The sequence below is a fragment of the Cherax quadricarinatus genome, chromosome 84, assembly GCF_038502225.1.
Source record: "Cherax quadricarinatus isolate ZL_2023a chromosome 84, ASM3850222v1, whole genome shotgun sequence".
Classification (NCBI taxonomy): domain Eukaryota; kingdom Metazoa; phylum Arthropoda; class Malacostraca; order Decapoda; family Parastacidae; genus Cherax; species Cherax quadricarinatus.
In genome coordinates, this window is record NC_091375.1 from 6,985,111 (window position 1) to 7,012,197 (window position 27,087).

General features: G+C 42.9%; 1 protein-coding gene across 2 annotated transcripts in view; it reads left to right on the forward strand.

Moving 5' to 3' along the window:
• The window catches only part of LOC128704232 (discoidin domain-containing receptor 2-like), a 152,290-nt gene that overhangs the window by 42,898 nt on the left and 82,305 nt on the right, over window positions 1-27,087 (forward strand). Inside the window, exon 2 of one of the 2 annotated variants that reach the window (XM_070102982.1) lies at window positions 12,987-13,057. The exons of the other annotated variant lie outside the window; for it this stretch is intronic. The gene's annotated coding sequence lies outside the window, so the exon portion shown is untranslated. The remainder of the gene's footprint in view (window positions 1-12,986; window positions 13,058-27,087) is intronic. 2 annotated transcript variants of the gene reach the window in all.

The window sequence follows — 27,087 nt, forward strand, 5'->3', positions numbered from 1 at the left end:
ACCCACACTCCCACCTGAGTAATTACCGGCTTTCCCCTCACAACCGTCGACCATCTGCAGACAATCCGGGTCTGTATTTACCTTCTCGTCATTGTTTACTGTCTGGGCCGTTTCTAGTGTCGTTCAAAGTCGCGGATTAAGCCCACGAACGCGACGTCATCCGCATCTTGACTGCTTGGGATCCAGTGCTTACAAGAACCCGTCCCTTTGTTTACCGCCTCTAAATGCGTTCGCTGTCATCTCTAGGCAAACATTTAGGAGTTTCTCTCACCCCCCCCCCCTTCCTCTCTCTCTCTCTCTCTCTCTCTCTCTCTCTCTCTCTCTCTCTCTCTCTCTCTCTCTCTCTCTTTACACAGGGTTTGAGAAGGTTAGGTTAAGGATCCCTAGCTTTATTGACAAGCTATTTACAGGTTATGGATTCCTAATTTTATTGACAAGCTAAGAGCTGTTACCTACATCAGCTCATTTGAAAGCAAGCACACACACACACACACACACACACACACACACACACACACACACACACACACACACACACACACACAAATGTTGCGAAGATGAAAGAGTGTTACAAATGTGTTTAGATGTTTACCTGGAAAGTTCCAAATGTTTGAGTTATGATACGAGGGCATGTGAGAGGTGTTTAGTCTAGTGACACTGGTGGGTCACGTGTTTACAACTGTTTATAAGAACCCAGCAGTGCTAGAGGTGCCGTATATATAGTGGTAGGCTGAAAACATATGTTTACATAGGCCTCAACTTTTATTTCAAATTCTTGTAGAATAATTTGCAGACCCTTAAAAGGTTTTTATAGTTTATATAAGCCTTAAAAGGCTCTTGTATGAGTCTTAAAAGACCATTTAAGATATTACAAGACACCCAAAACATTTTTATTTATATGCAAAATCCAGACTAAGAACAACTTGTAGAATTGGACCATTAATGAGAAGAGACTCATATACTGACGATAACCAGGAAATGAGTAAAATTGTGAAGGAACAGTATGAGTCTGTGTTCAGCAACCCACTAAATGACAGCAAGGTAGAGAATATAGACAAATTTTTCACCCCGTCCGTAGGCTGTACAGACTAATTAACAGACCAGTTGAAATAATGCCCACCCACTCAGCACTTTTTTTTTTTTTAAATAAGGCATTCATTGAATGCCTTATTTATTAAGAAGTGCAAAGTACCACCAGCACGAGCCCTTAGTATTCTTTGGAGAAGGAGCCTAGATCTAGGTGAAATACCAGAGACTTTTAAAGAGTGCAGACATAGCTCCTTTGCATAAGAGAGGTAGTAGAGCACTAGCTAAAAATTACAGACCAGTACTCCTAACTTCCCACATCATAAAAATCTTCGAAAGAGTGATGAGATGTCAGATTACAAATTTCATGGAATAGCACAATCTGCATAACTCAAACAAGCATGGTTTTAGAGCAGGACGATCATGTCTGTCACAGCTGTTGAACCATTATGGCAGAATTACGGAGGCTTTGGAATACAACCAAAATGCAGATGTGATATACACAAACTTTGCAAAGGCATTTGACAAATGTGATCGTGCGTTGATTGTACACAAAATGAGGGTTATGGGCATTACGGGGAAGGATGGCAGATGAATTTTCGGGTTCCTAACACACAGGACACAAAAAGTAGCAGTAAACAGACCAAAATCCTGCATCAGCGAGGTTAAAAGCTCAGTTCCCCAAGGCACTGTCCTGGCACCTCTGCTGTTTCTCATCCCCATAGCAGACATAGATATAAACACCCAGCATAGTTTTGTATCATTTGCAGATGACACTAAAATATTAATGAAAGTGACCTCGGTAGAAGACACTGAAAAATTACAGGAAAATATAAGTAGTGTTTACCAGTGGGCAGTGGAGAACATGACGTTCAGTGGTGATAAGTTCCAACTGCTTAGGTACGGAAAGAATGAGGAACTCAAAAAGGAACACTGCATACAAAACTCAAGAGAATCGTCAAATAGAGGGAAAGGAACACGTGAAAGACTTGGGATGAATTATGTCAGCTGATCTCTCTTTCAAAAGAGCACAAGACAAAGGTCTCGACAGTCAGGAGGATGACTGGGTGGATAACGAGAACCTTCAAGACAAGGGAAATAATGTCAGTGGTGAAACTTGTCCAATCACTAGTGCTCCCTCATTTAGAATATTGCTTAGTGTTGACGGCCCCGTCCAAACCAGGAGAAATATCAGAGCTGGAACATATAGCCAGTAAAGCATTTAAATACGTACTCATTGTACCGGAGGAGAGAGACATGATAATATATACCTGGAAAGTACTCGAGGACCTGGTCCCAAATCTGCACACCGCCGTAATATACTGGAGCGAGAGATATGGAAGTGTAAAATAAACCCAGTAAAAAGCATGGACACCCCGGCCACTATAAGGGAACACTGTATCAACATTCGTGGCCCCAGATTATTCAACATCTTACCAGATGATACTAGAAACACTGCTGGAATAAATGTATAAGTCTCCAAGAGGAAGCTGAACAAGTATCTTCACCAGGTGCCAGATCAACCAGGCTGTAATGGCTACCTGAGGCTGCGGGCCACCAGCAGCAAGAGCCTGGTTAATTAGGCTAGCACTAGATGAGCCTGGCTCATGACCGGGCTCTGGGAGTAGAAAGAAAGGTAATTTAGGCGAGCTGGGAAAGGTAATTTGGATTTTTCCCTTCGTCAAGCTGAACGGAAGCTTTGGGTGCATAATATGCTTCAGGAATGTCAATATGTGAAATCTTACTCTTGCTGTGGTTGAAACCTGTCTCTGCGGTGCGTGCGGTGACCACTGCGGCGCGTGCGGTGACCACTGCGGCGCGTGCGGTGACCACTGCGGCGCGTGCGGTGACTGCTTTCCTAAAAAAAACGTCATTTAATGCACAAGTCACTGATTTGGCCACTGACAAAGGCTACAGGTAGACTACAGGCATGTAGTTGCCTGTATCTTTTCACCTACAGTTGAAACCTCTCTTAAGTCTACTGAAGAGAGCATCAGTTCGAGGGCGAAATAGAAAGTACTCTCTTTCTTAATTTTAGGCTTATTTGAGAAAAAAACACACACTATTATGTTCATTTTGTGCGTTAAACCCGTATGGGACTGCAAACGATCATACGGACTTGCTGTCCTGTTCTTTCAACTTGTACAGGCAGCAGTGGTCTGGGCCAGACACCAGTGTGGTCTTGGACCTGCCAGAAAGGCAGCAGTGTGATCCAAGACCTGATAGGAAGGCAGCAGCGGTCTTGACCAGACACCAGTGTGATCCTGGACCTGCCTGGAAGTCAGCAGTAGTCTTGACCAGACACCAGTGTGATCCTGGACCTGCCTGGAAGTCAGCAGTAGTCTTGACCAGACACCAGTGTGATCCTGGACCTGCCTGGAAGTCAGCAGTGGTCTTGACCAGACAGCAGTGTGATCCTGGACCTGCCTGGAAGTCAGCAGTGGTCTTGACCAGACACCAGTGTGATCCTGGACCTGCCTGGAAGTCAGCAGTGGTCTTGACCAGACACCAGTGTGATCCTGGACCTGCCTGGAAGTCAGCAGTGGTCTTGACCAGACACCAGTGTGATCCTGGACCTGCCTGGAAGTCAGCAGTGGTCTTGACCAGACACCAGTGTGGTCCTGGACCTGCCTGGAAGTCAGCAGTGGTCTTGACCAGACACCAGTGTGGTCCTGGACCTCCTGCCAAAGTTCTTAAGGGACCTCATAAAGTTTTACGACAACCACTTGAGCATCAGGCCACCCATTTTTTGTTGCCACCCATTTTTTGTTGCCACCCATTTTTTGTTGAAAAACATTCATTGTTGCCACTCATTCTTTGACGCCCATTCTTTGGTGCCACCCATTCTTTGATGCCACCCATTCTTTGTTGCCACCCATTCTTTGTTGCCACCCATTCACTGACGCCCATTCTTTGTTGCTACACATTCTTTGTTGCCACCCATTCTTTGTTGCCACCCATTCTTTGTTGCCACCCATTCTTTGCCTCCCATTCTTCGTCGCCACCCAATAATTTGGGTTAATTATAAGCATTAGTAAGCGCCTAGAACCCAACTTAACGTACGTTAAATTAACCCAACTAAACTTAACATGAACCAACCCTAAGCTAACTCAACTTGAAGTTAATAACACATGTAAATTTACAGGAAGCGTTGATAAATTAACGTTGGGAGGAAATGCGTAAGGGAATTGCTCATTGGAAAACAAGTCTTGAGTTAGGACTGCCAGAAGGTATTCAACACTCACCCCGGGAGAGACACATTCACAACGTGAAAGATCTAAGCTCCAGTGACAGTGTTCTGTAAGATTCAGTGATAGGAGAAGCACTCTGCTGGACAGATGTGAGCTCCAGTGACAGGAAAAATGCTCTGCTGGACAAATGCAAGTTCATGTGACAGGGAAAGTGCTGGACAGACTTGTGCTCGAGTGACAGGGAAATTACTCAGCTAGACCTAGAGTACTTGAGAGACGGAAGACAGAGTCAGGGTGAGGTGCCAGGCATCTTGATGGCGTGGGTAACACAAGTGGTGTTCCTCAAGGAGCTGAAACAGGACCCACATTGTTTCTTATTTAAGTGAACCACCGACTAGAAGGGAGTCAATCTTACACAGGGTGGATACATAAAGTATACCCGGTGTTTACAACCTGAAGGGTCAACTTTTTTTTGTTCCACCCTGTTAATGTTTATGAAGGTTGAGGGACTGCACACCTGTCCAGGCTGAGACTGCACACCTGTCCAGGCTGAGAGACTGCACACCTGTCCAGGCTGAGAGACTGCACACTTGTCCAGACTAAGAGACTGCACACCTGTCCAGGCTGAGAGACTGCACACTTGTCCAGACTAAGAGACTGCACACTTACCTGGAGTTTACCTGGAGAGAGTTCCGGGGGTCAACGCCCCCGCGGCCCGGTCTGTGACCAGGCCTCCTTAGGTCAGTGTCTCAGGATGCGACCCACACCAGTCGACTAACACCCAGGTACCCATTTTACTGATGGGGAACATAGACAACAGGTTGAAAGAAACACGTCCAATGTTTCTACTCTGGCTGGGAATCGAACCCAGGCCCTCACCGTGTGAAGCGAGAGCGTTAAACCAGGCCACCAGAGCCCCCTATCACCTATCAAGGCTAAAGGACCGAGCACCTTATGTCAAGGCTAAGGGACTGAACACCTATCAAGGCTGAGGGACTGAACGCTTTCTGTCAAGGCGAAGGGACTAAGAACTTCAAAGTACTTCTCCACTTACACTGTCTCCAGTATGTATTTTCTTTATTGGACAGGATAACCCATTGATTGGTGAAATGTTACATCAGTAAAGATGGTATAAACCTTGGTAATAAATACCGACAAGTTGGTTTAGAAAGACACGTAAGCAAACACTATGACATATTTATTAGAAAACGTTTCGGTTCTGGAGAAGTGATGAAGGTCCCAGGACCGAAACATTTTCTAATAAATATGTCATAGTGTTTGCTTACGTGTTTTTCTAAACCAGTTAGTAAAGACACGCAAGTGTTGTACATGTGTCTTATTCATCAGCCGAGAGGAGCTAATGTTGGATTCAGTGACGCTAGCGCACACAGCCTGTTTGATCAGACCAGCTTCCAGTAGGCCTAGTCCAGGACCTGGATGAAGGGGGCAATGATCCCCCGTTATGACAAAGTCGTTACGGCTTTGTCAAGCCGTAACGGCTTGACAAAGCTGCTGGAGAGCGAAACGTTGCCACACTAAAATGTCACATTAGTTGCACTTGTGTCTTTTTACTTAACACTTCGGTACCTTATTTTGCCGAAACGTTTCGCTTGTACAACACACATCTTCAGTCGAATATAGGTGAATATAACACTGGAAAAAGCGGTAATGACCATGGTGATATCTTATAATAAACTTTTGATGGGTTTCGAGCATTTTTTTTCTGGGCCTGGCTCATCTGGTGCTTGCCTGGTCAACCTGGATGTTGTCCACATATCCATCACAGCCTGGTTGATCCAAGCAATGTTTCTATCTTGCGGTAAGATGTTATAAAGTCTGGGGCCACGGATATTGATAGAGTGTTGTGCCCACGGAACTCCTGGTTTTTCACTGGGTTTATTGTACACATTCTCCCATATCTTGCCAGTATGTTATGGCAGTGTGCAAATTGCATTTCATTCATGCAAATTGCATTTAATTTATGCAAATTGCGTTTAATTTATGCAAATTGCGTTTAATTCATGCAAATTGCATTTAATTCATGCAAATTGCATTTAATTCATGCAAATTGCATTTAATTTGTGCAAATTGCGTTTAATTCATGCAAATTGCGTTTAATTCATGCAAATTGCGTTTAATTTATGCAAATTGCATTTAATTCATGCAAATTGCGTTTAATTTATGCAAATTGCGTTTAATTCATGCAAATTGCATTTAATTCATGCAAATTGCGTTTAATTTATGCAAATTGCGTTTAATTTATGCAAATTGCATTTAATTAATGCAAATTGCGTTTAATTTATGCAAATTGCGTTTAATTCATGCAAATTGCGTTTAATTCATGCAAATTGCATTTAATTTATGCAAATTGCATTTAATTCATGCAAATTGCGTTTAATTCATGCAAACTGCTTTTAATTCACCTAAATTCCTTATGTACCATTGCATCTTTTTTTCATTTTCATTTAAAATTATTCTTTGTTGCTCGCTCTTTCCTCTTTCAACCTCATCCTCGACGTCTTTCATATCTCCCTGTCATTATCAATTTATTCTCCTTCTTACGTCTTATTACCTGTTTCCAGTATCATATTCCTCCTTAATGACTGTGAATTATTTTTCGTTATGTTTTGACATTAGCGGCTGTTATTTTAGAATTCTCTTTCTGTTTCCCACCATTTTACAATTGTCTTTTTTTTTTTTTTTTTTTTTTTTTACACAGGGTTTGACAAGGTTAAGGATCCCTAGCTTTATTGACAAGCTATTTACAGGTTAAGGATTCCTAACTTTATTGACAAGCTAAGAGCTGTTACCTACATCAGCTCATTTGAAAGCATTTTTATTGTTATGAAACATACAAGTAGGGAACAGGATGAAGTTGGAGCCATCTGTGGGACAGCATTTTCATTTGTTCCCATCTTATCCCAGCATTAACACTGAGGCCTGGTCACAGACCGGGCCGCGGGGGCGTTGACCCCCGGAACTCTCTCCAGGTAAACTCCAGTTAATTCTTTTGCTTATTCTTTAGCTTAATTTTTGTTGTTTTGCTGTCTTCTGTTTCTATATGACTTCCATGGTCTCCTAGTCTTAACATTGGCCTCACTACACTTGTTAGGTAAGACACATATGCAACAGTTAGGTATCTTTATTTCGAAACGTTTCGTCTACACAGTAGGCTTCTTCAGTCGAGTACAGAAAAGTTGATAGAAGCAGAAGATACTTGAAGACGATGTAATCAGTCCATCACCCTTAAAGTTTTGAGGTGGTCAGTCCCTCAGTCTGGAGAAGAGCATTGTTCCGTTGTCTGAAACAATATGAAGTTGAAGTGACAGGATGGAGCCTTTATATAGTGCCAGGAGGTGAGACGGAGGTTGCTTTGGGAGGGCAGGTCCCTCTCAAACCCAGCCGTTCTCACTAGTAGAGGTCGAAGTTGATGGTCTGTACCAAGATACCCTTGTGTTGCAGTGTCTGACAGAATGAACATTAAAATGGTATAAAATACCGACAGATTGTTAGGTAAGACACAAAGGTCGAGAACCAAAACCTAGTCATTGTGGTAGTCTACAAGCCTCCGGATGCAACTTCCCAGCAATTCCAGGAACAGCTGTTAAAAATTGACCACTGTCTGGAAAATCTTCCAGCTCCTGCACCCAACATCTTGCTCCTGGGGGATTTCAACTTAAGGCACCTAAAATGGAGGAATATAGCAAATAATATTGTTGCAGAAATAACACCAGGAGGCAGCTCTGATGAAAACTCACACTCACACGAGCTTTTAAATCTCTGCACAAAATTCAATTTAAACCAGCAAATAATAGAGCCTACTAGACTGGAGAATACACTAGACCTCATATTCACTAACAATGATGATCTGATAAGAAATGTCACCATATCAAAAACAATATACTCAGATCACAACATAATTGAGGTTCAGACATGTATGCGTGGAGCCCCAGACCGACAAAATGAGACTAGTCACGAGGGAGCATTCACCAAATTCAACTTCAATAACAAAAACATAAAGTGGGACCAAGTAAACCAAGTCCTAACCGATATAAGCTGGGAAGATATACTAAGCAACACAGACCCAAACTTATGCCTAGAACAGATTAACTCGGTGGCACTCGATGTATGCACAAGGCTTATTCCTCTAAGAAAAAGGAGGAGTAGATGTAAAATAGAAAGAGACAGGCGCTCCCTTTACAGGCGACGGAAAAGAATAACAGAGCGGCTAAAAGAGGTCAATATATCTGAAATGCGCAGGGAGACACTGGTCAGAGAAATAGCAAGCATCGAACTTAAGCTAAAAGAATCCTTTAGGAGTCAGGAATCGCGGGAAGAACTAAAAGCCATAAATGAAATCAAAAGAAACCCAAAGTATTTCTTCTCCTATGCCAAATCAAAATCGAGAACAACGTCCAGTATTGGGCCCCTACTTAAACAAGATGGGTCCTACACAGATGACAGCAAGGAAATGAGTGAGCTACTCAAGTCCCAATATGACTCAGTTTTTAGCAAGCCGCTAACCAGACTGAGAGTCGAAGATCAAAATGAATTTTTTATGAGAGAGCCACAAAATTTGATTAACACAAGCCTATCCGATGTTATCCTGACGCCAAATGACTTCGAACAGGCGATAAATGACATGCCCATGCACTCTGCCCCAGGGCCAGACTCATGGAACTCTGTGTTCATCAAGAACTGCAAGAAGCCCCTATCACGAGCCTTTTCCATCCTATGGAGAGGGAGCATGGACACGGGGGTCGTCCCACAGTTACTAAAAACAACAGACATAGCCCCACTCCACAAAGGGGGCAGTAAAGCAACAGCAAAGAACTACAGACCAATAGCACTAACATCCCATATCATAAAAATCTTTGAAAGGGTCCTAAGAAGCAAGATCACCACGCATCTAGAAACCCATCAGTTACACAACCCAGGGCAACATGGGTTTAGAACAGGTCGCTCCTGTCTGTCTCAACTATTGGACCACTACGACAAGGTCCTAAATGCACTAGAAGACAAAAAGAATGCAGATGTAATATATACAGACTTTGCAAAAGCCTTCGACAAGTGTGACCATGGCGTAATAGCGCACAAAATGCGTGCTAAAGGAATAACAGGAAAAGTCGGTCGATGGATCTATAATTTCCTCACTAACAGAACACAGAGAGTAGTCGTCAACAGAGTAAAGTCCGAGGCAGCTACGGTGAAAAGCTCTGTTCCACAAGGCACAGTACTCGCTCCCATCTTGTTCCTCATCCTTATATCCGACATAGACAAGGATGTCAGCCACAGCACCGTGTCTTCCTTTGCAGATGACACCCGAATCTGCATGACAGTGTCTTCCATTGCAGACACTGCAAAGCTCCAGGCAGACATCAACCAAATCTTTCAGTGGGCTGCAGAAAACAATATGAAGTTCAACGATGAGAAATTTCAATTACTCAGATATGGTAAACATGAGGAAATTAAATCGTCATCAGAGTACAAAACAAATTCGGGCCACAAAATAGAGCGAAACACCAACGTCAAAGACCTGGGAGTGATCATGTCGGAGGATCTCACCTTCAAGGACCATAACATTGTATCAATCGCATCTGCTAGAAAAATGACAGGATGGATAATGAGAACCTTCAAAACTAGGGAGGCCAAGCCCATGATGACACTCTTCAGGTCACTTGTTCTATCTAGGCTGGAATATTGCTGCACACTAACAGCACCTTTCAAGGCAGGTGAAATTGCCGACCTAGAAAATGTACAGAGAACTTTCACGGCGCGCATAACGGAGATAAAACACCTCAATTATTGGGAGCGCTTGAGGTTCCTAAACCTGTATTCCCTGGAACGCAGGAGGGAGAGATACATGATTATATACACCTGGAAAATCCTAGAGGGACTAGTACCGAACTTGCACACGAAAATCACTCATTACGAAAGCAAAAGACTTGGCAGACGATGCACCATCCCCCCAATGAAAAGCAGGGGTGTCACTAGCACGTTAAGAGACCATACAATAAGTGTCAGGGGCCCGAGACTGTTCAACTGCCTCCCAGCACACATAAGGGGGATTACCAACAGACCCCTGGCAGTCTTCAAGCTGGCACTGGACAAGCACCTAAAGTCAGTTCCGGATCAGCCGGGCTGTAGCTCGTATGTTGGTTTGCGTGCAGCCAGCAGCAACAGCCTGGTTGATCAGGCTGTGATCCACCAGGAGGCCTGGTCTCAGACCGGGCCGCGGGGGCGTTGACCCCCGGAACTCTCTCCAGGTAAACTCCAGGTATGCAACAGTCAGGTATCTTTATTTCGAAACGTTTCGCCTACACAGTAGGCTTCTTCAGTCGAGTACAGAAAAGTTGATAGAAGCAGAAGATACTTGAAGACGATGTAATCAGTCCATCACCCTTAAAGTTTTGAGGTGGTCAGTCCCTCAGTCCCTCAGTCTGAAACAATATTGTTTCAGACTATGGAACAATACTCTTCTCCAGACTGAGGGACTGACCACCTCAAAACTTCAAGGGTGATGGACTGATTACATCGTCTTCAAGTATCTTCTGCTTCTATCAACTTTTCTGTACTCGACTGAAGAAGCCTACTGTGTAGGCGAAACGTTTCGAAATAAAGATACCTAACTGTTGCATGTGTGTCTTACCTAACAACCTGTCGGTATTTAATACCATTTAAATATTCACTCACTACACTTCTTTATAAATTATGCGTTATCTCTGTCTGCCTTCAAGAGAGAGCTGGACAGATACCTAAAGTCAGTGCCGGATCAGCCGGGCTGTGGCTCGTACGTTGGACTGCGTGCGGCCAGCAGTAACAGCCTAGTTGATCAGGCCCTGATCCATCGGGAGGCCTGGTCATGGACCGGGCCGCGGGGGCGTTGATCCCCGGAATAACCTCCAGGTAACCTCCAGGTATGTCGTTATCATGTCTCCCCTGACCCTTCTGTCCTCCAGTGTCGTCAGTCCGATTTCCCTCAACCTTTCCTCGTACGACATTCCCCTGAGCTCTGGGACTAGCCTTGTTGCAAACCTTTGTACTTTCTCTAACTTCTTGACGTGCGTGACCAGGTGTGGGTTCCAGACTGGTGCTGCATACTCCAGTATGGGCCTAACATACACAGTGTACAGTGTCTTGAACGATTCCTTATTAAGGTATCGGAACGCTATTCTCAGGTTTGCCAGGCTCCCGTATGCTGCAGCAGTTATTTGGTTGATGTGTGCCTCCGGTGACGTGCTCGGTGTTATGGTTGTGTGTGTGTGTATTTACACTCCTATTTGTGGTTGCAAGGATCGAGTCGTAGCCCCTGGCCCCGTCTCTTCGCTGGTTGTTACTAGTTTCACACACTCCCTGCTCCAAGAGCTTTATTGTGCGTCTTCTTGAAGCATTGGGAGATGCGGGGTATCGGTCCCTGTACCTCTCATTTGCTAAGCGAGTGTTCAACCATGTGTGTGTGTGTGTGTGTGTGTGTGTGTGTGTGTGTGTGTGTGTGTGTGTGTGTGTGTGTGTGTGTGTGTGTGTGTGTGTGTGCATTGGGGAGAGATTTTTCTTATGTAGCCTCCATTGCTCTTTTGTTTTAATTCCTATCAAGGTGTATTATCCCTAAGGGTTTAGCGCTTCCCCACTGGCAGAACAATATAGGGGGGAGAAATGAGGGGACGGGAAAGGAAGTGGAAGATAATAATTAGCAATTTAACGCTAAATAGAAGAAGGCAAATTAGTAGGAGAGAGGGAGGGGAGAGAGCAGTTTATATCATATAATTCATTAGACGCGCCATTTAACAGGAGAGAGACAGAGAAGAGAGATGGAGGAGAGATGTGGACTGGACATGATGCAGAGAGATAGTGAAGAAGGGGAAATAAAGACTGGAAATAAAAGATAAACAGGAGAGACTGAGAAAAGAAAAATTAGGGAGAGACAACTAGGGGTCGGAGAGGCAGGGTATAGATGGAGGGATGGAGAAGGGTAGACTGTGTTAATGGAGGCTGGAGTGGTTTACACTGATGATCACAAGTACTGCCAGGATAATAGCTTTTATTATTGTTTTTATGTGCTCGTTTTCTGTCGTGTTTTATTACACTGCGGGTTCAAACCCCACCCGTGGTATGGTTTGTTTAGAGAATGCTAAATACTGAAATATGTTAATGAGAAACTAATCTACCATCTACCCACCATATATATATATATATATATATATATATATATATATATATATATATATATATATATATATATATATATATATATATATATATATATATGTGTGTGTGTGCGCGCGTGCTGATAAATGGTTCAGAGAACCGACAAGTTGATAAATTAGATACTTGGGTATCTTTATTATGGAAACGTTTCCCCACACAGTGGCTTCATCAGTCCAATACAAAGAAGAATGGTGAAGATCAGATGGAGTTGGAGCTAATTAGTCCCTCAGCCTGGAGCCGAAGTAATCCATCAATCTGGATAAGAATACAACATATGCGCGAACGTGCTTATATACTGCAGGCAGGTGAGGTGAAGCAGTGGTAGGCGGTGTCACCTTGGATAAATCCACAGGTGGAAGTAGGTCTCGCCTGTAGGTTAGGCAAGCGTAGAGTTCTCTGTATCAAGATCCCATGATGTTGCTGTGTTTATAGTCCACTGGGAGATTTGATTGATATCCTCTTGGAAATTCACTAAAGTTCATCTCCAGTTTCCTGGATCAGTGATATCAAAATGTGTTCTAAGATACTTCACCGCTCGTAAAAAGGAAATATTTTTATTTTCAGACTGGGAGAGGTGACTGAATGATAGAGGGGCGGACTCATCACTGCCAGCGGTGATGAAGCGAACACTACAGGTGAGTTTGTCACTGGGGGTTGAAATTGACAGCTGCTGTGTATACAGTGCGATGGGTGACCCGCGCTGTGTGTATTTATGGTGTGATGGATCTGCAATCGTGGTGTAGTGTGGGAGGATGGGAGTGTGTGCGTTTACAACTCTCTCTCACTCTCTCTCTCTTTCTCTCACTCTCTCTCTCACTCTCTCTCTCTTTCTCTCTCTCTCTCTCTCTCTCTCTCTCTCTCTCTCTCTCTCTCTCTCTCTCTCTCTCTCTCTCTCTCCCTCCGTTCCTCTTTCCTTCCAGTCCTCCCTCTCACCCCCTTTAACACTCAGACATTACAAAATGGTGAAGGTTTCTGGCCATTGTGAAGCCATCAATGGCTGTATAATCTGCAACACGGAGTAGGGAGGAGCTGACGATAACGAGCTGGCTCGTAACTCATCCAGCTGGCACAGGAGCAGAAGTTGGGGTCAGCAGGAGTCTGTCTTAATGAGTCTAGTCAGCGGAGGAGGACTAGGAACAGCAGGAGGAAGAGAAGATAATAGAATAGGAGGTGGTGGTGGAAGAAGAAAAAACAGAAGAAAGAAAGAAAAAGAAAAGGAAAAAAGGAGGAAAAGAAAAAGAAGAAAATAAAAGAAAACTATGGAAATTAAAAGAAACAGGATTTTCTTCGTACTATTAACCCGGGTGGGTTAATAATCCAGGATAATCCCAGAAAGTCATGTAGTATTACTTAATATTACCGTGGGGGTCGTTAGGTTCTCTCTGCCACAACAGGCACCTAACACCAAGGTGCCCAGGGGCAACAGGTATGGAGAGGGAACCTAATTGTCTCGCCCAGCCTGGGTATTGAATCTAAGTTCTTTCGGTTGGGAGCCGAACTGTGGTTCCCTTGAGTAACGACTAACAATTCTTAAGCAACACACCAAGAATGCATCGAGGCAAGAAACCTGTCGAGTCTTCTTAGATGTATCTAGTCAGGTGTGTAGTCATGTGTGGGATGACATGTGTCAGGTATGACCAGGTGCGTGAGCAGTCAAGTGGGTTCAGGTGTGGGCAGATGTGAAGGATGGCGTAGGCAAACAGGATGCTTGTGTGTGTGTGTGTGTGTGTGTGTGTGTGTGTGTGTATGTATTTGCACGAACACAGTGAGAAACTCTAGACGTGTACACAGGTGTGACCAGACGACGTAGTTGAGTTCTGACGTGTTGCATGTGTTGTGACGTGTTGCATGTGGTGTGACGTGTTGCATGTGTTGTGACGTGTTGCATGTGTTGTGACGTGTTGCATGTGTTGTGACGTAAATATTCCCTTCCTTGCCCTCCCTTCATACCTCCCTCCTCTCTCTCTCTCTTCTCAGTTGTCTCTTCTATTATTACTTCTCCCATTTTCCTGCCACATTAATTTAGCTCTACAGACGCGCGCGCGCACGCACACAGACACACAAACACACACACACACACACACACAGCCTATGTTGATGTGAAATTGAAGTCTATGTTGATGTAAAATTGAAGTCTATGTTGATGTGAAATTGAAGTCTATGTTGATGTGAAATTGAAGTCTATGTTGATGTAAAATTGAAGTCTATGTTGATGTAAAATTGAAGCCTATGTTGATGTGAAATTGAAGTCTATGTTGATGTGAAATTGAAGTCTATATTGATGTGAAATTGAAGCCTATGTTGATGTGAAATTGAAGTCTATGTTGATGTGAAATTGAAGTCTATGTTGATGTGAAATTGAAGTCTATGTTGATGTGAAATTGAAGTCTATGTTGATGTGAAATTGAAGTCTATGTTGATGTGAAATTGAAGCCTATGTTGATGTGAAATTGAAGCCTATGTTGATGTGAAATTGAAGCCTATGTTGATGTGAAATTGAAGCCTATGTTGATGTGAAATTGAAGCCTATGTTGTGACATTAATATGAATAAGGAGACAGAGGAAGACATCAGGTGAAGACGACAGGGGAAGACATCAGGTGAAGACGACAGGGGAAGACATCAGGTGAAGACGACAGGGGAAGACATCAGGTGAAGACGACAGGGGAAGACACCTCTAAAACTTCAACAAGCTAAAAATAACGTCAAGAATTTAGCTTAAGTTTTTTTCTTTCTTCAGTATTGTCCGTGAAGGATGTTATGAAGATGTGGCCAGTGTTATTATCTAAGTCTGCAGTGAGGCTGAGAAACAAGCAGGAGAGGAACCAAGACCGTGCCTTGGGGTACTGAACTTTGCACTGTACTAAGGCTTGGTATTATTTTCTATTCTAAGGAGTTGAAAACTACTACTACTACTACTACTACTACTACTACTACTACTACTACTAGTAGTAGTAGTAGTAGTAGTGAATGAAGAAAAGCTAGAGTCAGCAAAGTGAATAGTCGTAGTTCTGTGCCCGGAGGCACGGGCCTTGGGATGGTAGTAGTAGTTGAAATAGCAGTAGAAGCAAACCAAGCAATAAGCTAGCCTTAGTGTACTCCTAGCCACAGCTTCCTATAATACAAACACTAGCCACAGCTTCCCATCACAGATTACAACACTAGCCACAGCTTCCTATAATACAAACACTAGCCACAGCTTCCCATCACAGATTACAACACTAGCCACAGCTTCCTATAATACAAACACTAGCCACAGCTTCCCATCACAGATTACAACACTAGCCACAGCTTCCTATAATACAAACACTAGCCACAGCTTCCCATCACAGATTACAACACTAGCCACAGCTTCCTATAATACAAACACTAGCCACAGCTTCCCATCACAGATTACAACACTAGCCACAGCTTCCTATAATACAAACACTAGCCACAGCTTCCCATCACAGATTACAACACTAGCCACAGCTTCCTATAATACAAACACTAGCCACAGCTTCCCATCACAGATTACAACACTAGCCACAGCTTCCTATAATACAAACACTAGCCACAGCTTCCCATCACAGATTACAACACTAGCCACAGCTTCCTATAATACAAACACTAGCCACAGCTTCCCATCACAGATTACAACACTAGCCACAGCTTCCTATAATACAAACACTAGCCACAGCTTCCCATCACAGATTACAACACTAGCCACAGCTTCCTATAATACAAACACTAGCCACAGCTTCCCATCACAGATTACAACACTAGCCACAGCTTCCTATAATACAAACACTAGCCACAGCTTCCCATCACAGATTACAACACTAGCCACAGCTTCCTATAATACAAACACTAGCCACAGCTTCCCATCACAGATTACAACACTAGCCACAGCTTCCTATAATACAAACACTAGCCACAGCTTCCCATCACAGATTACAACACTAGCCACAGCTTCCTATAATACAAACACTAGCCACAGCTTCCCATCACAGATTACAACACTAGCCACAGCTTCCTATAATACAAACACTAGCCACAGCTTCCCATCACAGATTACAACACTAGCCACAGCTTCCTATAATACAAACACTAGCCACAGCTTCCCATCACAGATTACAACACTAGCCACAGCTTCCTATAATACAAACACTAGCCACAGCTTCCCATCACAGATTACAACACTAGCCACAGCTTCCTATGATACAAACACTAGCCACAGCTTCCCATCACAGATTACAACACTAGCCACAGCTTCCTATGATACAAACACTAGCCACAGCTTCCTATGATACAAATACTAGCCACAGCTTCCCATCACAGATTACAACACTAGCCACAGCTTCCTATGATACAAACACTAGCCACAGCTTTCCATCACAGATTACAACACTAGTCACAGCTTCCTATGATACAAACACTAGCCACAGCTTCCCATCACAGATTACAACACTAGCCACAGCTTCCTATGATACAAACACTAGCCACAGCTTCCCATCACAGATTACAACACTAGCCACAGCTTCCTATGATACAAACACTAGCCACAGCTTCCCATCACAGATTACAACACTAGCCACAGCTTCCTATGATACAAACACTAGCCACAGCTTCCCATCACAGATTACAACACAAGCCACAGCTTCCTATGATACAAACACTAGCCACAGCTTCCCATCACAGATTACAACACTAGCCACAACTTCCCATCACAGATTACAACACTAGCCACAGCTTCATATCATGGATAAAAACACTAGCCACAGCTTAGTATCATGGATAAAAAATAACTAACCACAGCTTTTCTTCGTAGATAAAAATACCAAACCAGTGCTTGGTATCATCTTTGCGGACGACAGTAACAAGTTAACAGCCAACTAGGTAGAAGACGTGGAAATAAACACCAGGAGATATCAACGAAGTCTTCCAGCGGGCAGTAAAAAATAACATGACGTTCAGTGGTGACAAATTTCGATTGGTCAGATAAGAGAAAAATGAGGGATTTATCAATGGATTTATCTTTGGAGACAAGAGACAGGCAGACAGGCAGGCTGGTAGGTAGGTAAGCATGGAGGCAGACTGGCAGGCTGGTAGGTAGGTAAGCATGGAGGCAGACTGGCAGGCTGGTAGGCAGGTAAGCATGGAGGCAGGCTGGTAGGCAGGTAAGCATGGAGGCAGACTGGCAGGCTGGTAGGCAGGTAAGCATGGAGGCAGACTGGCAGGCTGGTAGGCAGGTAAGCATGGAGGCAGACTGGCAGGCTGGTAGGCAGGTAAGCATGGAGGCAGACTGGCAGGCTGGTAGGCAGGTAAGCATGGAGGCAGACTGGCAGGCTGGTAGGCAGGTAAGCATGGAGGCAGACTGGCAGGCTGGTAGGCAGGTAAGCATGGAGGCAGACTGGCAGGCTGGTAGGCAGGTAAGCATGGAGGCAGACAGGCAGGCAGGTAAGCATGGAGGCAGGCTGGTAGGCAGGTAAGCATGGAGGCAGACAGGCAGGCTGGTAGGCAGGTAAGCATGGAGGCAGACAGGCAGGCTGGTAGGCAGGTAAGCATGGAGGCAGATAGGCAGGCTGGTAGGCAGGTAAGCATGGAGGCAGACTGGCAGGCTGGTAGGTAGGTAAGCATGGAGGCAGACAGGCAGGCTGGTAGGCAGGTAAGCATGGAGGCAGACAGGCAGGCTGGTAGGCAGGTAAGCATGGAGGCAGACAGGCAGGCTGGTAGGCAGGTAAGCATGGAGGCAGACAGGCAGGCTGGTAGGTAGGTAAGCATGGAGGCAGACAGAAAGTGTGAAAGTAAGCAGGCTGGCAAATTAACATACAAGCAGACAGGTACGCAGATCAAAGAGTCAGGCAAACAGGCAGGCAGGAAAGCACAAAAGGAGAGAAAGCAAGCAAAAGAAGCATTCAAGCAAGCAAATAAACAAATGGCATAGAAGGTAGCAAGCTGATAGGCAGACAGGTGAGCAGGCAAGAAAGATATAAAAACTACCAATTCAAATCTCACCGAGATAATTTAAGATCATTAGATCATTTACCACGACACATTCATAGTTTCAAACACCCTTAAATTATGCCAAATCTTTGAAAACCTGTAAAAAAGAGGCTCGTAAACCACGAGGAGCTGGCTTAAAGCCGGTTACAGGAAGACGAGCAGGAGGAAGAGGAAGGAGGAGGGGGGGGAGAACGAAGAGGAAGAATTGAGTTTAAAGATTTAAACATCATGATATATTAGCCTCTCAAGCCTGTGATCTCCACCCCGGCACTACCAAGGTCAGACCACGTCTAACAAGACCAACTGAACTAACTTCTTTCACTTCCTCCCCTCTTTAAGACCAGCTGTTTACGTCTCTCCGAGGGAGAACCTTGTAAAAAATACTAATTTACAACGGCTTTAGAGGTTCATTAGTGGGTATTACCTGAGCGAATTCTGTAGTTCTTCCCTCTGGTGCACAGAATGTGCTTCTTATTTAGAATCTACATCCAGTTAATGGAGTCGCGCGTAATGGAGTTGCATTATTGGTTTCTTAGCAAACTTTGTGGCTACTTTCGAGGTCGTAATGCGATATTTATAACGTTATAAAAGGCTCCTGAGTATTATCTTCGCTATACTGGAGTTGTTCCTACGTGCAGTGCAGCAATTGGAAAAAAAAAATTCGACTCTAACTTTCGTGTTTATTAACCTCCGTTTTCTACTCATTAGTTTTCCGAGAAGAAATTTTTGATATATATATATATATATATATATATATATATATATATATATATATATATATATATATATATATATATATATATATATATATATGAGAGAGAGAGAGAGAGAGAGATGGTATTTTAGGCTATTTCTAAAATTATAGTATGCTCTTACGTTTAAAATTTAGTTATTGTTGGTGTTTTGGTATTATTAATAATAATAATAATAATAATAATAATAATAATAATAATAATAATAATTTTATTACATACTTACCGGTAATTAACATCTCTTCAACAGAAGAGACACATTCAGTTATATACACTGAGTGGTGTATATCTCTCAGTGTATATACACTGAGTGGTTTATGTCTCTCAGGTCTCTCAGTGTATATACACGGAGTAGTGTATATCTCTCAGTGTATATACACTGAGTGGTTTATGTCTCTCAGGTCTCTCAGTGTATATACACGGAGTAGTGTATGTCTCTCAGTGTATATACACTGAGTGGTGTATATCTCTCAGTGTATAAACATTGAGAGTTTAATCACTCTTTTAAAGGTTAAAATATTGACTGGTTGTGAACACGTAACATACAGCGTTGACTCTTGTGTAGTCGATAGACTTGAAGCCAAACAGAAGGGCACGCTAGTAGGCCTACAGGCTCAAGCTTAATCCTTACTCGTAAATTTTTCGAATTTTGAATGATATTAAATTTATCAGTTTCACTGACAACAAGACATGATTATTATTATTATTATTATTATTATTATTATTATTATTATTATTATTCCATCTTATCTCCCCTCCATCTCCATATTCACCCCACCCACACTATCCTTCCACCCCAAACATCCTCCCCACCCACACTATCCTTCCACCCCAAACATCCTCCCCACCCACACTATCCTTCCACCCCAAACATCCTCCCCACCCACACTATCCCTCCACCCAAACATCCTCCCCACCCACACTATCCCTCCACCCCAAACATCCTCCCCACCCACACTATCCCTCCACCCCACACATCCTCCCCACCCACACTATCCATCCACCCCACACATCCTCCCCACCCACACTATCCCTCCACCCCACACATCCTCCCCACCCACACTATCCTTCCACCCCACCCCTCCTCCCCACCCACACTATCCCTCCACCCCACACATCCTCCCCACCCACACTATCCCTCAACCCCACACATCCTCCCCACCCACACTATCCCTCCACCCGACACCTCCTCCCCCCCCACACAATCCCTCCACCCCACACATCCTCCCCACCCACACTATCCTTCCACCCCACACATCCTCCCCACCCACACTATCCCTCCACCCCACACATCCTCCCCACCCACACTATCCGTCCACCCCACCCCTCCTCCCCACCCACACTATCCCTCCACCCCACACATCCTCCCCACCCACACTATCCCTCTACCCCACACATCCTCCCCACCCACACTATCCCTCCACCCTACACATCCTCCCCACCCACACTATCCCTCCACCCCACACATCCTCCCCACCCACACTATCCTTCCACCCCAAACATCCTCCCCACCCACACTATCCCTCCACCCCACACATCCTCCCCACCCACACTATCCCTCCACCCAAACATCCTCCCCACCCACACTATCCCTCCACCCCAAACATCCTCCCCACCCACACTATCCCTCCACCCCAAACATCCTCCCCACCCACACTATCCCTCCACCCCAAACATCCTCCCCACCCACACTATCCCTTCACCCCAAACATCCTCCCCACCCACACTATCCCTCCACCCCAAACATCCTCCCCACCCACACTATCCCTTCACCCCAAACATCCTCTCCACACAGCAGTGACACACTCAAGATTAATCTGTGCTCATGAAAAACTCAGAGTACCTCCCATTGGCCGAGTGGTGCCAAGGAGGGTTGCCTAATGGATCTCCAACACAAGGTAAAGTGGTGGCACTCTGGTCCTGGCGGCACTATGTTACTACCGGGGGGTAGTGCCTGGCACTTGGCACCTTTGATGTCTGGGGGAGTTGTGTTACAGGGGTAGAGAGGTGATTGTTGGAGGGAGTTGTTCCTGGATGTGGAATTGATTGTTAGAGGGAGGGAGGGAGGGAGGGAGAGAGAGAGAGAGAGAGAGAGAGAGAGAGAGAGAGAGAGAGAGAGAGAGAGAGAGAGAGAGAGAGAGAGAGAGAGAGAGAGAGCATGGGAAAGATAGCAGGACTTTGAGGCTCACACCGAGTCTGTCTCCTAAGATGATCTACATCCATCTACATATAGGTATTAGAGGCAAGCATGAGAGAGAGCGAGAGAGAGAGAAAGAGAGAGAGAGAGAGAGAGAGAGAGAGAGAGAGAGAATGAGCTGGATGCCCCTGGTGACCAGCAACAGATGGCTACTACCGCCCTACAGTGTTGAGGCTGAAGAATAACACGGAAGGGGTGGCTCACGTTCCCTCATATCCACTCCCCTTGTCTCTCGTCTCCCCTCATATTCCCCCTTCCCCTCCCTTACCTCTTGTCCCTCCTCCTGAGTGTAAATGCTATTGTTACACCAACAAACTGTCGAAAAAAACACTTGTCTAGTACAAGACAATAAAGGTAACTTTCGCCACGAGTTTATCTGGAGGGTGTTCCGGGGAACAACGCCCCAGCGGCCCGGACCTCAACCAGTCCTCCCTGTGGATCAGGGAGTGATCAACCAGGTTGTTACTGCTGGCCACACGCAGTCCAACGTACGAACCACAGCCCGGCTGGTCAGGTACTGACTTTAGGAACCAATTCAGTTTGCCCTTGAAGACAGCCGGGGGTCTACTGGTAATTCTCACTAACGATGGGAGGCTGTTGAATAGTTTTGGACCCCTTACACTTATTGTGTTGTAAAAATCTTGATATACTAAATACGTAAAACGAAAAGCCTATAGGAAGACTTTATAGGCTTTTAGGCTTGATGAGGTTTATGTTGTGTTTATTTACTTTCCAGTTGTGGTGCTTCCAGTGGTAAACACCAGGTGTAGGAGAGTTTGTAGTGTAGTGTGTTGTAGTGTAGTTTGTTGTAGTGTAGTTTGTTGTAGTGTAGTTTGTTGTAGTGTAGTTTAGTGTAGTGTAGCTTGTTGTAGTGTAGTTTAGTGTAGTGTAGTTTGTTGTAGTGTAGTTTGTTGTAGTGTAGTTTGTTGTAGTGTAGTTTAGTGTAGTGTAGTTTGTTGTAGTGTAGTTTGTTGTAGTGTAGTTTGTTGTAGTGTAGTTTGTTGCAGTGTAGTTTGTTGTAGTGTAGTTTGTTGTAGTGTAGTTTAGTGTAGTGTAGTTTGTTGTAGTGTAGTTTAGTGTAGTGTAGTTTGTTGTAGTGTAGTTTGTTGTAGTGTAGTTTGTTGTAGTGTAGTTTGTTGTAGTGTTGTTTGTTGCAGTGTAGTTTGTTGTACTGTAGTTTGTTGTAGTGTAGTTTGTTGTAGTGTAGTTTAGTGTAGTGTAGTTTGTTGTAGTGTAGTTTGTTGTAGTGTAGTTTGTTGTAGTGTAGTGTAGTTTAGTGTAGTGTAGTTTAGTGTAGTGTAGTTTGTTGTAGTGTAGTTTGTTGTAGTGTAGTTTGTTGTAGTGTAGTTTGTTGTAGTGTAGTTTGTTGTAGTGTAGTTTGTTGTAGTGTAGTTTGTTGTAGTGTAGTTTAGTGTAGTGTAGTTTAGTGTAGTGTAATTTGTTGTAGTGTAGTTTAGTGTAGTGTAGTTTAGTGTAGTGTAGTTTGTTGTAGTGTAGTTTGTTGTAGTGTAGTTTGTTGTAGTGTAGTTTGTTGTAGTGTAGTTTGTTGTAGTGTAGTTTGTTGTAGTGTAGCTTGTTGTAGTGTAGTTTAGTGTAGTGTAGTTTAGTGTAGTGTAGTTTGTTGTAGTGTAGTTTGTTGTAGTGTAGTTTGTTGTAGTGAAGTTTGTTGTAGTGTAGTTTGTTGTAGTGTAGTTTAGTGTAGTGTAGTTTGTTGTAGTGTAGTTTGTTGTAGTGTAGTTTGTTGTAGTGTAGTTTGTTGTAGTGTAGTTTGTTGTAGTGTAGTTTGTTGTAGTGTAGTTTGTTGTAGTGTAGTTTGTTGTAATGTTTGTTGTAGTGTAGTTTGTTGTAGTGTAGTTTAGTGTAGTGTAGTTTGTTGTAGTGTAGTTTGTTGTAGTGTAGTTTGTTGTAGTGTAATTTAGTGTAGTATAGTTTGTTGTAGTGTAATTTAGTGTAGTGTAGTTTGTTGTAGTGTAGTTTAGTGTAGTGTAGTTTGTTGTAGTGTAGTTTAGTGTAGTGTAGTTTGTTGTAGTGTATTTTGTTGTAGTGTAGTTTGTTGTAGTGTAGTTTGTTGTAGTGTAGTTTGTTGTAGTGTAGTTTGTTGTAGTGTAGTTTAGTGTAGTGTAGTTTGTTGTAGTGTAGTTTGTTGTAGTGTAGTTTAGTGTAGTGTAGTTTGTTGTAGTGTAGTTTGTTGTAGTGTAGTTTGTTGTAATGTAGTTTGTTGTAGTGTAGTTTGTTGTAGTGTAGTTTGTTGTAGTGTAGTTTAGTGTAGTGTAGTTTGTTGTAATGTAGTTTGTTGTAGTGTAGTTTAGTGTAGTGTAGTTTGTTGTAGTGTAGTTTGTTGCAGTGTAGTTTGTAGTGTAGTTTGTTGTAGTGTAGTTTGTTGTAATGTAGTTTGTTGCAGTGTAGTTTGTTGTAGTGTAGTTTAGTGTAGTGTAGTTTGTTGTAGTGTAGTTTGTTGCAGTGTAGTTTGTAGTGTAGTTTGTTGTAGTGTAGTTTAGTGTAGTGTAGTTTAGTGTAGTGTAATTTGTTGTAGTGTAGTTTGTTGTAGTGTAGTTTAGTGTAGTGTAGTTTAGTGTAGTGTAGTTTAGTGTAGTGTAGTTTGTTGTAGTGTAGTTTGTTGTAGTGTAGTTTAGTGTAGTGTAGTTTTTTGTAGTGTAGTTTAGTGTAGTGTAGTTTAGTGTAGTGTAGTTTGTTGTAGTGTAGTTTGTTGTAGTGTAGTTTGTTGTAGTGTAGTTTGTTGTAGTGTAGTTTGTTGTAGTGTAGTTTGTTGTAGTGTAGTTTGTTGTAGTGTAGTTTGTTGTAGTGTAGTTTGTTGTAGTGTAGTTTGTTGTAATGTAGTTTGTTGTAATGTAGTTTGTTGTAGTGTAGTTTGTTGTAGTGTAGTTTGTTGTAGTGTAGTTTAGTGTAGTGTAGTTTGTTGTAGTGTAGTTTGTTGTAGTGTAGTTTAGTGTAGTGTAGTTTGTTGTAGTGTAGTTTGTTGTAATGTAGTTTGTTGTAGTGTAGTTTGTTGTAGTGTAGTTTGTTGTAGTGTAGTTTAGTGTAGTGTAGTTTGTTGTAGTGTAGTTTGTTGTAGTGTAGTTTGTTGTAGTGTAGTTTGTTGTAATGTAGTTTGTTGCAGTGTAGTTTGTAGTGTAGTTTAGTGTAGTGTAGTTTAGTGTAGTGTAATTTGTTGTAGTGTAGTTTAGTGTAGTGTAGTTTAGTGTAGTGTAGTTTGTTGTAGTGTAGTTTGTTGTAGTGTAGTTTGTTGTAGTGTAGTTTGTTGTAGTGTAGTTTAGTGTAGTGAAGTTTGTTGTAGTGTAGTTTGTTGTAATGTAGTTTGTTGCAGTGTAGTTTGTTGCAGTGTAGTTTGTAGTGTAGTTTGTTGTAGTGTAGTTTGTTGTAGTGTAGTTTGTTGTAGTGTAGTTTGTTGTAGTGTAGTTTGTTGTAGTGTAGTTTGTTGTAGTGTAGTTTGTTGTAGTGTAGTTTAGTGTAGTGTAGTTTGTTGTAGTGTAGTTTGTTGTAATGTAGTTTGTTGCAGTGTAGTTTGTTGCAGTGTAGTTTGTAGTGTAGTTTGTTGTAGTGTAGTTTGTAGTGTAGTTTGTTGTAGTGTAGTTTGTTGTAGTGTAGTTTGTTGTAGTGTAGTTTAGTGTAGTGTAGTTTAGTGTAGTGTAGTTTGTTGTAGTGTAGTTTGTTGTAGTGTAGTTTGTTGTAGTGTAGTTTGTTGTAGTGTAGTTTGTTGTAGTGTAGTTTAGTGTAGTGTAGTTTGTTGTAGTGTAGTTTAGTGTAGTGTAGTTTGTTGTAATGTAGTTTGTTGTAGTGTAGTTTGTTGTAGTGTAGTTTGTTGTAGTGTAGTTTGTTGTAGTGTAGTTTGTTGTAGTGTAGTTTGTTGTAATGTAGTTTGTTGCAGTGTAGTTTGTTGCAGTGTAGTTTGTAGTGTAGTTTGTAGTGTAGTTTGTTGTAGTGTAGTTTAGTGTAGTGTAGTTTAGTGTAGTGTAATTTGTTGTAGTGTAGTTTAGTGTAGTGTAGTTTAGTGTAGTGTAGTGTAGTGTAGTTTAGTGTAGTGTAGTTTGTTGTAGTGTAGTTTAGTGTTGTGTAGTTTAGTGTAGTGTAATTTGTTGTAGTGTAGTTTAGTGTAGTGTAGTTTAGTGTAGTGTAGTTTAGTGTAGTGTAGTTTGTTGTAGTGTAGTTTGTTGTAGTGTAGTTTGTTGTAGTGTAGTTTGTTGTAGTGTAGTTTGTTGTAGTGTAGTTTGTTGTAATGTAGTTTGTTGCAGTGTAGTTTGTTGCAGTGTAGTTTGTAGTGTAGTTTGTAGTGTAGTTTGTTGTAGTGTAGTTTAGTGTAGTGTAGTTTAGTGTAGTGTAATTTGTTGTAGTGTAGTTTAGTGTAGTGTAGTTTAGTGTAGTGTAGTTTAGTGTAGTGTAGTTTAGTGTAGTGTAGTTTGTTGTAGTGTAGTTTAGTGTTGTGTAGTTTAGTGTAGTGTAATTTGTTGTAGTGTAGTTTAGTGTAGTGTAGTTTAGTGTAGTGTAGTTTAGTGTAGTGTAGTTTGTTGTAGTGTAGTTTGTTGTAGTGTAGTTTAGTGTAGTGTAGTTTGTTGTAGTGTAGTTTAGTGTAGTGTAGTTTAGTGTAGTGTAGTTTGTTGTAGTGTAGTTGTGTCCATGTCTACACTATCTAGGCTCTGGAATATTTTGTATATTGTGGTCATTTCTCGTCTAATTCATTCTTCCTGTCTTAATGTACAGGTTATGACGGTGTTCCTCGTTGCTTTTCGTTTTTTCTTTATTGTTCCAATCCAGGAGCAAAGATTTGTACCCGTTACAAACTCTGCTTTGTACCCGTTACAAACTCTGCTTTGTACCCGTTACAAACTCTGCTTTGTACCCGTTACAAACTCTGCTTTGTACCCGTTACAAACTCTGCTTTGTACCCGTTACAAACTCTGCTTTGTACCCGTTACAAACTCTGCTATGTACCCGTTACAAACTCTGCTTTGCACCCGTTACAAACTCTGCTTCGTACCCGTTACAAACTCTGCTTTGTACCCGTTACAAACTCTGCTTCGTACCCGTTACAAACTCTGCTTCGTACCCGTTACAAACTCTGCTTTCTCCGGTTTCTTGACATGTTTTATCAGTCGTGTGTTCCAGTCACTATTAATCTCCATTATTTACTGTCCACTATTTACCTCCCCTATTTACTGTACGTTATTTACAAATATTTACAAATACAGACGTCGCCTTTGCACTGTTTACAAAAAATTCAAGAGAACTGTGAGGGAGTGTTGACATGTATGATACACCAGTCCTACCCTGGTGTACTCACCTTGATGTATACGAGCCTGGCCTATGGTCGGGCTCCCAGAGTAAGACTCTTCCAATTATGTCCTCACCTAGTTGTCCTCGGTAGTACTTGCCCAGGTGTACTCACCTAATAATACTCACTCAGCCAGTTATACTCAGCAAGGCGCACTCACCGTGGGAGAGATTGGATTTGAGAAGGACTTGCCTACTATGGCCCCTCAAGGGAGGTTCCTTGACGTCGGCGAGGGGCTCTTGATCTAGGGAATTGGATTTGTTCTCCAGTTCCCTGAATTAAGCCTGAATACCTTCCAACCCCTCTCCCTCCACAGGCGTTATAGAATCCTACGGGTTTATCGCTTCCCCTTTTAATTTTTTTTTTGCCTTGTATGGGACAGTAGACATGCTGCAGTGCTCCTCCATTCTTATGTTCTTATGCATCAGCCTCTATAGACGATGTT